Source organism: Pseudochaenichthys georgianus, chromosome 20 (genome assembly GCF_902827115.2).
Source record: "Pseudochaenichthys georgianus chromosome 20, fPseGeo1.2, whole genome shotgun sequence".
NCBI classification, from domain to species: Eukaryota; Metazoa; Chordata; class Actinopteri; order Perciformes; family Channichthyidae; genus Pseudochaenichthys; species Pseudochaenichthys georgianus.
The window spans coordinates 16127863-16141548 of record NC_047522.1 but is presented as its reverse complement, the minus strand read 5'-3'; the positions used below and the strand labels follow the sequence as shown (position 1 = coordinate 16141548).

Below are 13686 nucleotides of genomic sequence, written 5' to 3'. Positions count from 1 at the left end.
ATTTGGTTGGATACACATGACTAGATTAGTTGTTCTCTCACTAAACGTAGGTGGTCTTAACTCCAATCTAAAGATTACAAGATGTCTTGGGTAGAAAAAAGGCTGATATTGCATTTTTTCAAGAAACCCACATATTATCTGAAGATATTCATAAAGTTGGGAATAATATTTAAAAAGTTGTGGCTTATTCGTCTTCAAACAGTAAAACTAAAAGGAGTAATCATTTTAATTCGCAACAATTTAAAATGACACATTGTGTTAACAAAGGTCAAGATCAAGAAGGAAGAATTGCTTATCTTCAAGGAGTCATTTGCAATAGAAAGATAGCTTTAATAGCAAGCTATGCACCTAACTTATATGAACCTACGTTATTTGAATCACTTTCAAAAGTAATTTCTGAAATGACCAATTATGACATTATTATTGGTGGTGATATGAATGCTGTAATTAATCCATTGTTAGATAGATCAAGGAATACCCAAAGCAATTCATCAGCCAACCTAGCATTAAGTATACACTAAATAATTATGCGTTGGTAGATATATGGAGAGTAAGGCGAATATCAAAAGAGTTTACTTTCTTTTCAAGGATAGACTATATTTTAATCTCCTCTGAACTTGTAGATTTTGTTCAAAATACTGAAATATCACATATGTCAATATCAGACCACCACGCCAATGTATCCACATTTTTTCTAAGGAGAACAATCGAGCTGCAAGATGGAGATTCAATTTAACATTATTACAAGATTCACAATACTGTCAACAGCTTAAAATCGGCTTGAGAGAGTTTATATTGTTTAATTATAATTCAGTTAAAGATGTTAGGCATGTATGGAACGCTGTAAAAGGTTACAGTATGTTCGAGGCAACGCCATAGCGTACTCCTCAGCCCGAAATAGGGAAGAGCTCAAGACAATCGTGGATCTACAGTAGAATGTACATTATCATCACTGATTAGTGAACTACAGGAACATTATAATTCAGATAAAGAAATAGCAGTATGCAAAGTTAAAGCTGAACTCAATGCGCTACTTACCAAGAGAGCTACATTTCTGATTCATAGGGTAAGAAACATAGAATATCTAGATGGAAGTAGACCGAGCTCCCTGCTGGCAAGTAAACTCAGAAATAACGAGCAGCTGGCCCAAATATCCTCAATTACGAATAATGATGGCATTGTCCTTTATGTTCCAGTCCGTATTAATCTTGAATTTGAACAGTTCGATAAACATTTATATACGTCTCAAGTACAGACATCAAAGGCAGAGTTAGAACATTTCTTTGTGGATCTGAATTTACTACATCTATCCCCTGGGGATATTGATCGCTTAGATTGTGAAATAACACTTAAAGAATTATCTGAAGCATTGGAAGACATGAACCTTGGCAAATTCCCTGGTATAGATGGTATCCCTCCGGAATTATATTGCCAGTTTTGGCCTGATTTAGGACCAATATTATTGGAAATGATTCATGTAGCACTCAAAGAAGGATATTTCCAAAAGGATATCAATACAGCTATAATTTCTCTCATACACAAGAAGGGAAAGACCCAAACTTATGCACAAGTTTTAGACCAATATCACTTATAAATTCAGAAATAAAACTTTATGCCAAAGTAATAGCTCGATGATTGGAGAAAGTCCTTCCAACATTAGTTCATTATGACCAAACAGGCTTTATGAAAAACTGATTCTCATCAGATAATATCAGGAGACTATTGCATGTTATTAATTTTGCAGCAGACATAACATCGCCTTTGCGCCGTATTATCAGTTGATGCTGAAAAAGCTTTTGACAGGCTAGAATGGCCATTTTTGTGGCATACAATGCAAAGAATGGGTTTTGGGGAAAAATGTATGATTATGTTGAAGATCCTATATAATAATCCAAGTGCTATGGTTCTAACAGGCAATCAGTGGTCACCTTGATTTCCAATTCTACGTGGCACACGGCAAGGTTGCCCTGTCTCCGCGCTTCTGTTTGCAATTTCTCTAGAACCGCTTGCACAGAAAATAAGACTATCCAAAGAAGTAAAACAGATAGTTGTAAAAGACACAGACCACAACATTTCGTGATATGCGGATGATCTACAACTGTACTTAGACGAGGTACCAACTACGCTTCCTAAACTGTTAAATATCTTTACCCAATTTAGTTCAATATCTGGTTGCAAGATCAATTTGAATAAATCATGTATTTTACCCCTCAATAGTGCCATGGCTGAACTAAACCTAAATACAGAATTGCAGATCGTCCAACACTTTAAATATTTGGGAATCGATATATATGCCTCATTAGACACAATAGCAAAGAACTACAAAAGAATGTAACAACAATACAACAATTAAAGATGACCTAAAAAAGTGGATTAATATAACAAATTCTTTAGCAGGACGAATTCCAATCATAAAGATGAATGTTCTACCTGTTAGAGAATATTTTTAATGATATCTGTGCAGGGGAGAATTTTAGTGTTTTCCTATGTGTCCTGCCTGCAACTTAGAGCAGGGCACAGGTCAAAGGCCCTGCCTTCCTTTGGGGGAGTGTGGACCATGCGCGCAGATGACTTTAACAGACTTTCTTTGTCCTTGACATGTGTGATATCGATTAGGATAGAAAGAGCGCGAATATAGGCCACTCCTATATTCTCCGTGTAGAATTGCGCTGTGTTCTGTGTAATCCTCAGTGTTGGCTTGGGATTTACATGAGGAAGTCGTGTGGAAACCTTGCCAATGCTCCGGCCGTAGACTCTCAATAAACTCCGATGTTTGATGTAAAGTGGACTCCAGTCTTCTATTTCTTCCATTCATATTGCTGATCAGAACTTTCCTTCACACTACCAAGAGTCAATTTCTTAGCTAGTATGTTACCTTTATCTCCACCAGACGGTTTTTGGGACTAACTTCAGAATAGGATTTCAAAATATATTTGGAAAAACCAATACCCAAGAATCAGATACAAAGTTCTACAATATGACAAAAACAGTGGAGGCCTTAATGTTCCCAATCTCGAGCTCTATTATTATTCCTTCACGCTTCGAGCCTTGAAAAACTGGATTGATGAAAGCACCAACGTACCTTGGATTACAAATGAAAGAAGTATAGTCTATCCCCTTAAACTTGGTGATGTCTTATTTTCTGCCATGTCGCCATATGACTGTATGCAAACATTTGGACTAATTATTGGCCAAGCTATCAAAGTGTGGAAACATGTAGAGAAATTGTGCAATTGGTCTATAGATTGGCATAATAACATACCCATTTTTCATAACCTGTTACTACGTATTGGAAAAAAAGCAATCCAATTCCCACAATGGCAAACCCAAGGAATACATTATCTTTCTGACATAACCAACGACAACGGCTTGATGTCCTTCCAATAATTGAAAGACACGTATAATGGGCCTGGCTTCTCTTTCTTTTTCTATTTGCAACTACGTACTGCCATGTGCACATATGGAGTTCCTTAGAATCAACCTCTGCCAACACATCAATTAGTTAAGGTCATATTAAGTTCAAACAGTGTGAGCGGCACTACTTCATATATATATATAAAAAGCTGCAAGATAAATTAACCGGATATATTGGCATCTCTGCAGTATGGAACGCAGATCTAAAAAATGACACGCAGACTATTGATTGGAAGAGAATATGGAATAATATCTCCTTAACATCGCGTAACCACAATCACCAATTGATACAGTATAAAATGATACACAGATATTACCTGTCAACCAGAAAATGCTGTCAATTAAGGATGATTCCAAGCCCCATATGCCTTCTCTGTAACCAAAAGACTATTGGCACATATGTACACATGGTTTATTAATGTACTGCATGAACATTCTGGAAACAAGTTATTGACATTGTATCTGAGATTATTGGAGTTCACATACCCTGTCTCCCAAATATTGTATTGTTGAATGATGATTCTTCTCTTGACCTACAGAAACATCAGAAAAGGGTGCTTTTAGCTGGTCTAACAGCAGCCAAAGAAATAATTGTAATACGATGGAAACCCCCACATACTTTATTTATTAAGCAATGGATATCATCCTTCCATGACCTACTAATCTCAGAGCTATCAATCGCTTCTGCTAATAAGGCTAAGGGGGAAACATTACATTACATCGCATTTAGCTGACGCTTTTATCCAAAGCGACTTACAATAAGTGCGTTCGACCAACAAAATACAAACTTGAAGAAAACAGAATCATATAAGTACATCAGGCTTCATAGAGCAAAAACATTTCAAGTGCTACTCAATTGGTTTTAGGTAAGCCAGTCCTTTATTAGTATATAAGTGCTTTGTTAATAGTTCTATCGCTCGAAGTCGAGTCGAAAGAGATGAGTTTTCAGTCTGCGCCGGAAGGTGTGTAAGCTATCTGCTGTCCTGATGTCAATGGGGAGCTCATTCCACCATTTTGGAGCCAGGATAGCAAACCCACGTGTTTTTGCTGATGGGAACTTGGGTCCCCTTCACAGCGAGCCGTTTTGTTGATGCAGAGCGGAGTGCACGTGCTGGGGTGTACGGTTTAACCATGTTTAACCATGTCCTGGATTAGAGGCTATTCAAAGAGCTGCTGATCTGGTAATATCATTCATGTAAATTATGATTGTACATATATTATGTGGATAAATTGTTATGCTATAATATAAATAATATATAAAATATAATAATCGCTCTGTCTATACCTGTGTACTCTCATGTTCCGATTAACCCAGCTTCCCCAAATGTCTTTCTTTTTGTTGTCTATATACGCTGGGATCCGGAGTCATGGATGATCCTGCGGTCCTGTGTCCTGGATCGCGAGCCCTGGATCGCGAGTCGTGGCTGTGGTCCTGGATCATCGGTCCTGGATGGATATCCTCGTGGATTCATCTTCCTATTATACACACATGCATTTCCAAACATTTGGATTACCTATGTCGCAAATGTATTATCTTTTCAATTTACACACGGCATCTATTGCACGTCTGTCCGTCCTGGGAGAGGGATCCCTCCTCTGTTGCTCTCCCTGAGGTTTCTCCCATTTTTCCCTTTAAACTGTGGGTTTTCTTCGGAAGTTTTTCCTTGTACGATGTGAGGGTCAGAGGGTGTCGTATTGTCATACTGATATTCTGTACAAACTGTGAAGACCACTGAGACAAATGTAACATTTGTGATATTGGGCTATATAAATAAACATTGATTGATTGACATTGAATAGATAGATGAACTCAGACGATTGCTAACAAACATCAGGTAGGATTTTCCGTGAAATGGCAAGATGGGTGTGAAGGGGGAGGGACGGGGTGGCATGGGAAAGGGATTCCCTATATGTTTTTTTATTTGTTTGTATTGTCTATATAATTTGTATCTGTGTATATACAGTTGCAAGAAAAAGTATGTGAACCCTTTGGAATTACCTGGATTTCTGCATAAGTTGGTCATAAAATGTGTTCTGATCTTCATCTAAGTCACAACAACAGACAAACACAGTCTGCTCAAACTAATACCACACAAACAATTATATGTTTTCATGTTTTTATTGAACACACCATGTAAACATTCACAGTGCAGGGTGGAAAAAGTATGTGAACCCCTAGGCTAAAGACTTCTCCAAGAGCTAATTGGAGTCAGGAGTCAGCCAACCTGGAGTCCAATCAATGAGACGAGATTGGAGGTGTTGGTTAAAGCTGCCCTGCCCTATAAAAAATACACACCAGTTTTGAATTTGCTATTCTTAAGAAGAATTGCCAGATGTGAACCATGCCTCGCACAGAAGAGCTCTCAGAAGACCTACGATTAAGAATTGTTGACTTGCATAAAGCTGGAAAGGGTTACAAAAGTATCTCTAAAAGCCTTGATGTTCGGTAAGACAAATTGTCTATAAATGGAGAAAGTCCAGCACTGTTGCTACTCTCCCTAGGAGTGGCCGTCCTGTAAAGATGACTGCAAGAGCACAGCGCAGAATGCTCAATGAGGTGAAGAAGAATCCTAGAGTGTCAGCTAGAGACTTAAAGAAATCTCTGGCACATGCTAACATCTCTGTTGACGAATCTACGATACGTAAAACACTGAACAAGAATGGAGTTCATGGGAGGACACCACGGAGGAAGCCACTGCTGTCCAGAAAAAACATTGCTGCACGTTTGAAGTTTGCAAAAGAGCACCTGGATGTTCCACAGCACTACTGGCAAAATATTCTGTGGACAGATGAAACCAACGTTGAGTTGTTTGGAAGGAACACACGCAATTTGTGGAGAATCCAAAGGGTTCACATACTTTTTCTTGCAACTGTAAGTCCCTCTGTGAGGGCAAACAACAAAACAAAAAACATAAAAAGTTGGTCACAAAAAAACAAAACTGTTATTGTATTAAATATTAACTTGACGTATTTTAACTTATATTGCTTCCATTTGGAGAAGAAGCTGTTACTCACCAAATGCATCATGTATATCCTTGTTATCCATAAAATCCCCCCAAAAATGTCCTTCCTAATAAAATATTTCAAAAGCCGATATAAATATTTGTAATTCCTACCTTGTTCTTCTTTACTGCTTTTGCTGGCACATTACCACCACCTGTTCTCAAGTAATTCTGTAAAATATATTAGAGTCAATCTCAGGGTTTTTCCATTTCTTGTTCACCTACAATCATCACTGAACATTTCTAAAAACAATGAAAAAAATTTAATTCAGAAATTAATGTCTAAATAATATATATATATATACAAATATATACATTCAAATATACAAGGGTAAGTCTGGTGATCATAAAAGTGGAGGAAACCAACTCCAAACAACAATTCTATGTTTTATTTTAGAACTTTCTGTATATAAATTCTCATTTGCTAAAAAGCTCTAAACTCGCTTTACAACATGAAGTGGGCTGACTTATTGATCTTGTAGCTGCAATGTTTGAAATGTAATGTCAAAGTCCTTACTATCTAAACATTGTTATGTCCTTGGATTATGGTTTTTTCTAATCCAAATAGGTGATAAGTGAAGATGAGCAGGGTAACAAAAGAAGAGTAATTTATGGTGGGTAGACTTTGTGGATAAAGTAATGTCACCATTTTCCATGGGATGAGCGATAAATACACTTTTTAAATCAAATGTTAGTGTCCTTAAAAGGGCTGATATATGAGTAAAATGGACTTTGAAGTTAAGCTACAAGTGAAACACAAAACACTTGTGCATGCAAAAACTGAAACAAACTCCACCTACTGACATGGATACTATAAAGTTGGGTTATGCGCCGACCATTGACTGTATGGTATGGACAGGAGGCTAACCTACATTCAACATGAGAGGGCTCACATTGCTGTGTTTTCTAGGATTCGTTCTCACAGTATCATCTGCTACAAAGGTAAAACTGCTGATTTTCCTCTAATTTTCGAAACTCCAAATTATTTTAAACTTTAATTTTGATTTATTCTAGCAGAATTGACTAAATCTGCTGTGGTAAGATCGGAGAATATACTGAAAAAGGAAACAACTAATTGATGAAATGTACAGCTAATGTTCCTTTTTTGATATCGTTATGGTAATTTAAATGTACTTGAATGGTAGAAAATAACGAAGCAAAAATTTGAATATAAATTGTCTAGTACTTACAATTTACAACGCTGAATTATTAAACATGACACATTGTTTTCTTTGTAAAAATTGTTTTTCATAGCATAAATTATGTGATATTTAGATGTCACAATGTTTGTATCCGGTAATAAGACAAATCCTAAATGGCATTTATTTGCTTCCATAGTTATTGCAACCTTAATTTTGATAAAAAAAACTTAGATTAGATTAAACTAGAAAACTTTTAATTTCCATAGTTTTTAAAAAAAATCAGAAGAGAATGACAGACTGATACTGATACTGATACTATTTATTTTAATATTTTATATATTTTTTTTATCAAATGTCAATTTTTTTTCTTTGCAAATAAACTGTCAACCAGATACCAAGCAAACACTCTAATCATTCTAAAATCACATTTCCAGTGGCCACCAGGAAGTCAAACACCGATGCGAAGTCCTGCTGGCTTTAACACCACAATCAACTCTACAATGGGAGAGTCAAATGTTCGTGGTAATAGGATCACCTGCTTTTGACAGTTTGAATGACTTGGATAACATTTGATCTTCAATTCAAAGAAAGGTTCTGGTTTGGGCTGCCACTAAATAGGAACTATATTGAGCCCACAGAAAATGTCTCTGGACTGAACACCTATAGATTTTCACTGATAACTTGATTTTCAAACATTTCACTTCATTAATTCTTAATGTTATAATCTGAATTACATCAATGGTTAAGATACACGTTATCTTTATAAAACACATATTGTTCTACTGAAGTGTAACAGCTTAAATGATTCTGTATTTGTTGCAGAACACAATTAAACATATATTTTTAGGGTTATCTAGTGTCTCAATTTGTATTATTCCTGCAGTTACACTTTACTTCCTATTTAAGTGCAATGCCTTTCTATTTCAGGTAAATAAAACCAGACCAATTGATCCAAATGCAGAGGTATGTAATCATGAAGTACAATAACAATTAAATATCTGACTGTTTTATTTAAGATATTAAAGTGCAACAGACAAAATTATGACTTGGAGACCAATTCAGAGACAAAGTGTTAACATAGAAAAATGTAAACTTCAGATATTTTTGATTAACTATGTAATGTACTCACCATAAAGCGTGGCTTATAATTTTTCCCCATCAGTGGATTGGTACTCGTACTAATGTTGACAATTCGGCTGGGTTTCCTCCAAGTGCTGAGGAAGAAGACACCCAGGTAAGAAACTGTTCAGAATTTGATGTTGCATGTCAGCTGGCACCTAATCTGAAAAAAACTAGTCCTGTTAACATGGTTTTATATGTACATACATGTGTGGCTGTTATTGTGATTAAGTAAAAAATAATTTCATTTGTTTTTAGCAGTAATATAATTTATACAACACACAGCAAAGGGCTCAAATCAACGGACATAAAACAATTTTTCTTGATCGCAAAAGTCTTGATCGAGAATTACCGCCATCAGGATGGTAACAACCTCATTCTTAAATTAACGATAATTTTATTTCTGTTAGGCTCTGCTCTTTTCATGAAAATAGAACTGAAACTATTAGTAAATTACTCGATCAGAATACAAATAATTCGATAACTAGTCTGATAATCATTTTAGGCTTTTAATCAAAGAAGCTAAACAAACTGAAGAACCATTTTAAAACAGGCGTAGGCCTAGGAAAATGTATGCAAGCGTTTGAGGAAAAGCTCTAATAAAAATGCCTATTCACTGGGATTAAAAATAACAACACAATATAAACCTAAAATCATTATTATCAACCTAAAAAATTGATTTATTTTAACTATATATATATAATTTTTTTTCAAAAGCCAAGGCCGGCCAAAAAGCCAGTTGAGGTAGGTGAAAAAACATAGCAACAGAAGAATGTAATTGTATTTTGAAGACTAGCCAACTAAACCAAGATCACTGAGGGTACTTAATAGTCAGTAGAAGCTGACTATTCAACCCAGTCTCACGGCATTTCGTGTTCACCAACACGATTTTTAATCTATTGATTCGTGTTCACCATCACGATTTGCCCCTTTTTTTCGTGTTGCACAGCACGATTTTAAAAGCCATGTATTTCTACTGGTAATGTGTTTCGTGCCTGCAGGCTGCAGCACGTCTTTTTCTCCGGTCGGGTCGTGGAAGACCGGAAGCTGTGTGGTTCATAAAAACATGTTCTTACTCAATATCAAGCCACAATTATTGCTTTTATTTTAAATCGTATAGTTTCGGACTTTTGTTGTCGTCTGTGAGGAAAATAAATGGGGCTCAGAGCCTCAGGATACTGAAATCTGTATTTTTTAAATCTTTTTTTCCTTCTAATTTGTTATTCTTTTCAAAATAACACACTGTTATTTACTCACCAATAACACACAATTATCCTTGCTTTTATTTATTGGTTTAATTCTATAATCTCTTGCTTTTTTGGCGTCCGTCAGGAACTGAATTTCAAAATAAATATAACCGGAAACAGACGTAGGCATTTCGAGCGATTACCCAAGATCCTCAGCTATGGTTTTAAGCTCGCTGATTGGATGTGTTAGCCGCAATGCATGCTGGGATTTGGTGTTTATATTATATGAAATCCGGAAAACATTTTAAAAGTATAAAATAATACTTAATTCCGAGTGCTCTTGCTTTTCTCTTTGAAAGTCATCACATAACGGCATTGTAATACACGGTTCGGCTGCATTACATATTACAGATCTGCCGTAGTTCTTTATTTAGAGAGCCCTGATGAGAAGACCTTTGGAAAAACTGGAAGAAATGGCGCCGAAACTGAATACTTGACGTGGATCATAAATATATGAACAATTAAACAACATCTTCAATTTCTCTTCACACAATACGTCTCCTTGCAGTATCAACACTAATTCGGCTGACTTTTACATTTGATCTAATTCATAGATAGGTTATATTTACACCATAACGGTGCACAGCTGATAGAAAAGGACTGTAGTTTTCAAAGATATTACTGATTTTCTTTGAATGTAAGAATGTAAATACTGAGTCTGAAATAGTATAGCAATATGCTGTAAAATGATGTGAAAGCATGCATAAAACTATACATCTTCAGATGTTGTACATACACACTAATAATACACAGTTATTATGGCTGTGTGCACCTTGTGTGCACCTCCTAGTGGTTAAAGCACGTTATTGAATTATTGTTTTTATGTGTTATATTTGATTACAAAAATATTAAGAGTACATACTTTCATAGGGGGAAAGTATAAATATAGAAATATAGAATATCAAAAATCAAGAAGATACTATAAGTGATCTCTACAATAAAACAGTTTAGTGCAGGATGTACACAGATATTAATAGGAGGAGGTGCAAAACAGAAAAACGGATTAACCTTTATTTAAACATTAAATATTAAGCCTGACAAAGTAATTAACGTCTAATATATTGCTTTCCTGCAATGTTAACTATGTTGAAGCACTTATTTTAACTGATATTATACACATTAATTATACTCTTATGTATGTAGATAGAATAAGAAATGTGCAGAATATGACAGTTTAATGGTGGAGGTACACACATATTGATAGATGTCTTGTAATGCACTGTTGAGGAACCTGTGACCCAAGTTTTTCATTCATTGCATAACTACACCGTAGTTGTGTATGATATGTCAATAAACCTTTGAAAATCTTGAAAGGGATGTGCAAAATAGCCATAATATACAGTCTTTAATGAACTATTAGTAGAGAATAACGAGTAATGAATATACTTTATTACTTGTTTCCATTCATGTCAATTGCAGATACATGTTTAATCTTCTCAAGCACCAACTATCAAATAACTCTCCTGATTGTTGGCACTTGACAATGACCGTACCTGCGTTTTACTCAGGTGTAACTAAAGTCTGATTTAAGGGTTGTTTATATTTCACATAATTAATCAGAATCTGCAAACTAACTCAAATAAATGCAGTGGAGTAAAAATACCAGGTTAACCTCTGAATTGTAGTGGAGTAGAATTACAAAGTAGCAATGAGCTGTCATGTGGGTATACGGCATTAATATAATGCTGCGCATTATGGACACAAGTGATTTTCACCCATTTATTAATTATATGTTTTACATTTGATAACACCAATGTGTTTAATAATGGCAACTTCTAATTTTGGGAAAAACGAAAACGTTCAGTAGAGACGTCCCATAGAACATTTTGCGAAACACAATAGCCAGCATGTGTAGTTCTGGAGGGGTGTTCGATTCCAGTTTTGGATAGTCTGGCGTGGTTTCGTTCCATTTCACACAGCTGTTTGACGCTCTGCGTAACCTTACGGGAACTGTAGTCCTAAACGATAGCTGGGGATTATGGGTAGTGTAGTGTCTTCGGCCATCCTAAACTCAGAAATGTTGACAATCGCAATGATGCTCGAAATGTCCCTTATAGGCTTACGTCTGTTTCCGGTTATTTTTATTTTGAAATTCAGTTCCTGACGGACACCAAAAAAGCCCGAGATTATGGAATTAAACCAATAAATAAAAGCAAGGATAATTGTGTGTTATTGGTGAGTAAATAACAGTGTGTTATTTTGAAAAGAATAACAAATTAGAAGGAAAAAAATATTTAAAAATACAGATTTCAGTATCCTGAGGCTCTGAGCCCCATTTATTTTCCTCACAGACGGCAACAAAAGTCCGAAATTATACGATTTAAAATAAAAGCAATAATTGTGGCTTGATATTGAGTAAGAACATGTTTTTATGAACCACACAGCTTCCGGTCTTCCACGACCCGACCGGAGAAAAAGACGTGCTGCAGGCACGAAACACGTTACCAGTAGAAATACATTGCTTTTAAAATCGTGCTGTGCAACACGGAAAAAAGGGGCAAATCGTGATGGTGAACACGAATCAATAGATTAAAAATCGTGTTGGTGAACACGAAATGCCGTGAGACTGGGTTGGACTATGAATTAGTACAGCACTGAGGGAATGGTAAGCCTCTCAAAATAAGGATATCATAATTCTGATATAGTGTTAGCACCAAAATATATTATTACTGCCAACTGAAAATATTAAACCCACTTCTTGGTAAAGGGAACCAAATAGTTGAAGTGCGTTTCGTAATCGTTGTCAGGGAGATACAAAAGTAGCCTTCACATAAAACACAAATAGCTTACAAAAGATAGCCAGACAACACATGGTGCTAACTAGAGGCATCTTAGTCCTGTATCTTGTAAACAAAGAAATCATCTACATATCCAAAGTTAACAAGCAATTGTTTGTATTATTTTGAGCAGTCAAATGTGACTGTATACCGTTACCTGGTTGAACAGGTGGCTTGAATAACTGCCAGGGCACACGTCAGCGTCAACATAAACTGAATGAATGGCATGGCTTTTCTTTTCCATTAACTTTTTTCAAACAAACATTTGTTCGTGTTATTTTAACTGTCTATGAGTGTACTTTGGTTTCACTTTAAAAGCGTAGTGAATTTCAACCAACTTTAATTTAAGTCTATGTTTGGTTATCCCTGTGACGTCACAATCCCATCGTTTAACCGGAACCGGGTCTGTGCTGGGGGCATACGGTCTATATGGCACCAATACGCTCCATCACCACCTTGTGGTCGGCGAGAGTATATCAGATTAAAATGGGAGATCTCACTCAAATAATGAAATATACTAAAGCACAGCACTATCTCATATATAAGACTTTTTTTACTTTGCAATATTTCGCTATCGAAAAAAAAGTGTCTGCATGAGCAATAGGTCACAAAAGCAGGGTTGTAATGCAGCATATAATACATTATCATCATTATAGAAAAAGACACTGTAGGAAGGAACTCAGACAAAGCGTTCTTAGCATCCATTTTATTTGTATTTGATTAATTTAGCGTTTTTGTGATTCCACCAAAGAAACAGAATAAAATAAAATAAAAAATAATTGAGCATGCAATACAGTTAGCTTTTTAAGTTTAAGTATTTTAAGGTGTATAATTGTAATTGTCAGTCATCGTCTTTTCAAGTTGACAGACAGGCTGAACAAATTGGGATGGTTTTACACGAATTTAACTGTACGTTGTTGTCTCCCCCCCCCCCTTCAGACACATAGAGCTAAACCTAGTTCCATTCAGCCTTTTTCGGGCGGTG

The 13686-nt window shown here is 35.8% G+C and overlaps 1 long non-coding RNA gene across 1 annotated transcript; it reads right to left on the bottom strand.

The window, feature by feature from the left end:
• Positions 1-6530: 6530 nt before the first annotated feature.
• On the bottom strand, positions 6531-13109 carry LOC117465636 (uncharacterized). Its single transcript, XR_004554204.1, has 3 exons — positions 12859-13109; positions 8688-8772; positions 6531-6587 (listed from the first exon to the last, which is right to left on the bottom strand). It is a non-coding gene; the product is annotated as an uncharacterized lncRNA (long non-coding RNA).
• Positions 13110-13686: the final 577 nt, after the last annotated feature.